The sequence below is a fragment of the Moschus berezovskii genome, chromosome 12 (genome assembly GCF_049115385.1).
Source record: "Moschus berezovskii isolate FMDL1 chromosome 12, NW_MosBer_1.0, whole genome shotgun sequence".
Lineage (NCBI taxonomy): Eukaryota > Metazoa > Chordata > Mammalia > Artiodactyla > Moschidae > Moschus > Moschus berezovskii.
The window spans coordinates 1,661,455-1,666,394 of NC_142471.1; the positions used below are offsets into that span (position 1 = coordinate 1,661,455).

At 43.4% G+C, this 4,940-nt stretch overlaps 1 pseudogene; it reads right to left on the reverse strand.

The window, feature by feature from the left end:
- Positions 1-1,975: 1,975 nt before the first annotated feature.
- On the reverse strand, positions 1,976-2,827 carry LOC129555215 (small ribosomal subunit protein uS2 pseudogene; annotated as a pseudogene).
- Between the last annotated feature and the right edge of the window lie 2,113 nt (positions 2,828-4,940).

The window sequence follows — 4,940 nt, forward strand, 5'->3', positions numbered from 1 at the left end:
TCCAATTTGAGAATTTAGTCCATTAACATTTAAAGTAATTGTTGATGGATATTTACTTGCTGCCATTTTGTTACTTGTTTACTGGATATTTTGTAATTCCTTTGTTCCTTTTCTTGCCCTTCATTTGTGATTTGATGATTTTCAGTAGCAGTATGCTTAGATTCCTTTCTGTTTATCTTTTTTATCTACTATAGGTTTTTTGCTTTATGATTACTATGAGACTTACATAAAACATTTTACATTTATAATAGTTTAAGTTGATAATAATTAAGCTTGAATTCATTCTGTAGATATACATTTTTACTCTCTCACCATGTTTTATATTTTTGATGTCACAATTTGCATATTTTTATCTTATGTATCCCTTAACAAATCATTGTAATTATAGTTATTTTTCTACTTTTATCTTTTAACCTTCCTGCTAGCTTTGTAAGTGATTAATCCACCACATTTACAATGTTAGATTATTCTGAATTTTACTATATATATATATATATATATATATCTTTACCAGTGAGATTTATACTTTCATATGTTTTCCTGTTACTAATTACTGCATTTTGCTTCAACTTAAGTCTTGTTAATATTTCTTATAATATAGGTTTAGCGGTGATGATCTCCTTTAGATTTTCCTTGTCTAGAAATCTCTTCAGTTCTGAGGGACAGTTTTGTTGTGGAGAGTATTCTTGGTTGCAGTTTTTTTTCTTTTAGCCCTTTAATTATATGATGCCACTCACTTCCGACCTGCAAAGTTTCTGCAAAATTATTTTCTACCGATAATAAGATTATCTACTGATAATGTGGGTTCCCTTGGACATAAGTTATTTTTCTCTTTACTCTTTTAAGATCCTCTTATTGTCTTTAACTCTTGACAATTTAATTGTAACGTAATCTGGTGTGGGTCTCTTTGGGCTTATCTTTGGAACTCTCTTGGCTTCCTTGATCTGGATGCCTATTTCCTTTCCCAGCTTTTGGAAGTTTTCAGACATTATTTCTTCAGAGACACCTTCTGACCCTTTCTCTCTCATTTCTCCTCTGAGGTCCCGAGAATCTGAATGTTGGTCCACTTGATGCTGTCTCATATGCCACCTTCACCCTTTCTCATTCTTTTTTCTTTCTTCTGCTCTGATTAGGTGGGTTCCAATTGCCGTGTATTAGAGTTTGCTGATCCTTTCTTCTGTATTTTTCAGTACAGTTACTGTGTTGTTTAGTTCTGTGATTTCTTTTAGTGCTTTCTTATATTTTCCATCTCTGTTGAAATTCTCACTTTGTTCATTCATTCTTCTCCTAAGCATGATGAGCGTCTTTATAAACCATTATTTTGAACTCTTATCAGGTAAATCACTTATCTCTGTGTCATTAAGGTCTTTTTTGAGGTTTTATCTTGTTTGTTAATTTGGAACGTATTACTCCATTTTCCTTGATTCTCTGTGTTGGTTTCTATGTATTAGATAAAATGGCCACTTTTCTCAGTCTTGAAGGTGAGACCTTGTGTAGGAGATGAACCTTGTTACTCAACCCCGCCCTAGCTCTTGGCTGTGTCTCAAACCTTTGTGATTGTCCAGACTGTCTATTCTTAGTTGCTCCCAGGAGCTGAAGCTGTACCAATACTTGTCAGTGTCCCAAAGGGGAGGATCGTGGTCAGTATCTAGATGAAGGCTGATTGAAAGCCAGATTCTTTGGCAGCAGCATTTAAAATATATAAATATACCTCTTTTGGAGAAAGCTGAGAGATGGGCATTCTTCTTTGCTCCTTTTTCACTGAGCCCTGGCTAGTAGCCAGTGAAGAATTGTTTCTTTGTTTGCTACCATCCTGTTGAAGCTGTGAGCACAAGCCCCACTGGCTACCAGAGCCAGGCTATCAAGGAATGTGTCCTCTGGGCAGCAAACACAAAAGCTAGGCAACAGACATGTACACAATCTCTTCTATTCTTTTCTTTCAAAACAGTTTATTTTCTGTCAACCTATTTCCATTTTATGAGTTTGTAAAGCTTAAGACCACTGCTGCCCATCCAGGGTCCTGAGCAGTGGGAGTTGCAGGCCAGTCTTCAGTGGCAGGTTGGGATGCTCCAGTCTCAAGTGGGGAACTGCTGAGTAGGCTCTGAGGGCACCAGCATGCCTTCAGACCAGTCCGCCACCTCAGGTGGAACAGCAGTGAACTCCAGAGCTGGAGTGGTCCATTCTCCCTGAAATTCCTCCTTGGTTACAGCCTTCTCAGCTGTTGCCTGGTCTTCCTTTTCACTCTCTCCAGGATCTCTGTAGAAGTAGAGATCAGGCATGACCTCCCATGGATGTTCACTGGGGATTGTGTCATGCACGTGCAGAACTTTTCAGGCGAGCATCCCCCACATCAGACCTACTGAGCGAGCTCCCTGGTTGTTGCATGGGACACAGTGTCCACATAGCACAGAGAAGAGTCTGTGTTACACAGAACAATGATAGGCAGGGTAATGTAGAGCCTCTCACAGAGGCTGACAGTCAGCCCTGAAACCAGTGAGCACCAGACATCTTTGCTCCTGGAAGGCCATCAGGATCTGGTTAGGGAAGGCGCCCAGAGTGAGAGGGCCAGCAATAGGAGTGGCTCCAGTGGCTGCAATAAGCTTCCTGAAGGATGTGACACTGACATCAGCTGAGTTTTTAGTGACAACAGCGGCACAAGCTGCCAACAGAAGCTTCTCTGAAGTTCCCTTCAGATTTATGGTACAATCACTTTTCCTTTTGTAGATGTACTGTTCCATCTGGAAGTTAAGGTTGATGCCATCTAAGTGGGTTCCTGCGGGAATTTGAGGATATCCTCCTCCTTCATTTGCAGTACATCAAGGGTTCCAGGTATCGTGAAAGTTTCCCTTTAAGTTACACTGGGAATCCAGAACAATGCCGTATTGACCCTGTCTGGATAGCACAGAAAAGCCACAATTTCCTTTCTTGGAGACAGCAGTGACCTCAAGCAGGGCAGAGAGCAGACTTGAAGATGGTACCCACCAGCCTCCCTGGTCTCTGGAGAGGATCGCACTCAGCTCCACAATGTGTGTGTGTGCTCAGTTGTATCCAACTCTTTGCAACTCTATAGACTGTAGACCACCAGCCTCCTTTGTCCAAGGAATTTTCCAGGCAAGAATACTGGAGTGGGTTGCCATTTCCTCTTACAGGGGGATCTTCCCAACCCAGGGATTGAAACTGCTTCTCTTGGGTCTCTGAAATTAGTAGGAAGATTCTTTTACCCCTAGAGCCGCCTGGGAAGCCATGAGATACAAGTTTAATTAGAACTCTGCTCTTCAGGCTAGAGCTGTGAAGGTCAGTCAATAGGCCCCTTTCAAAGAAAGAAGGGGGTTAGTTTCAGTCTTCTGGGTCTGCTCTGTGCCCTGGTGGCAGCTGGCCAAGAACTGTCCCTCTGTTTGTCCCAGTCCCCTGCGACCTACAAACACAAGCCCCCCAGGGCATCCAGGGGCATCCCTGGGGGTCAACCACAGAAACCAGGGCATCAGATGTGAAAACCAGGAAACCAGATGCGAAAACTGGGGTACCAGATGTGTATAGCTCCTCTCTGGGAGGTCTGTGCCCTCTGGAACATGGCAGAGGACAGTGTGAGGATGGTGCCTGCCCTCCAGGCCTCTGGGAAGGATTACAGTCTCCATAGACATGTTGTTAGGAGCCTGCCCCTCAGGCTTTAGCTGTGGAGATGAGCTGACAGCCCTTGGTCTGCTGTCTGTGCTGTGTCTGTTAAAACCCTTTCTTCATTTGTTACAGCCCTGTGGGACCCACGAGCATCAGCCCACCGGCCAGCAGAGCCAGTCAATCAAGAGGTGTCTCCTGGGTGGCAGCTGCAAAAACTTGGGTGTCAGGTGAGGGTGCAGGCTCAATAGTGGCAGCGTGGAGTGAGGCAGAGAGCGAGCATGGCCCCTGCTGGCCTGCAGAGAGGGCCGTCTGAACACCAGAGGGTGTCAAGCTAGAGGCCGGCCCCTCAGGCTGATGCTTCAAGATGAACAAGCCTCTTTCACAGCAAGTCTGGGCTCTTTTCAGCCACTGCCCTTGCGCCAGGCCCTGGGAGGGTGAGCAAGTTCATGCTGCCCTTCAAGAGCTGTTTCTCAGATCATGACAGCCTCATGTATCTTGTAGATAGCTCCAGGGACTTTCACAGTTAGATGTTTTGGGGGCTCATTTCCCAACTGCAAGTCTTGAAAGTAGGGGTGCCAGATGTAGGTTCAGACCCTTCACTTCTCAGGGAGCAGCTTTGGGATGGGAGTTCCCTCCCGACTGTGGGTCTCCATGCTGAGCGTGGGTTATATGGTGAGACTGTGTCTCAGCTTCTCGTACCCACTTCAATGTGAGATTTTCTCACTCACCCAATGTATTAAGAGTTATTTAGACAATTGTGAGGTCTTTTTTTTTTTTTTCAGAAGAAATTATTCCATATGTAGCTATAGACTGTGTGTCTATGGTAGGAAGCAAGTTCGGGATCCTACTATGTGACCATCTTGAACTAGAGCTTCAAAATTAAAAACCTTTGTTTTTCATAGGATACTATCAAGAAAATGAAAAGACAACCCACAGAATGGAAGAAAATACATGCAAATCATATATTTGATAGGAAACTTGTACCCAGAAAAGAGAAATAATTCCAAAAATTCAACAGTAAAAAGTGAGTAACCTAATTAAAAATAGGCAAAGGATTATTTATTTATTTATTTTTAAATTCTTTTTTTATTGGAGGCTAATTACTTTACAATATTATATTGGTTGGTTTTGCCATACATTGACATGAATCCACCCCAGGTGTACATGTGTTCCCTTCTTGAAACCCCTCCCACCTCCCTCCTCCCCATATCCTCCCTCTGGGTCATCCCCCTGCACCAGCCCCGAGCATCCTGTATCACGCGTCTAACCTGGACTGGTGATTCATTTCACATATGGTAATATACATGTTTCAATGCCATTCTCCC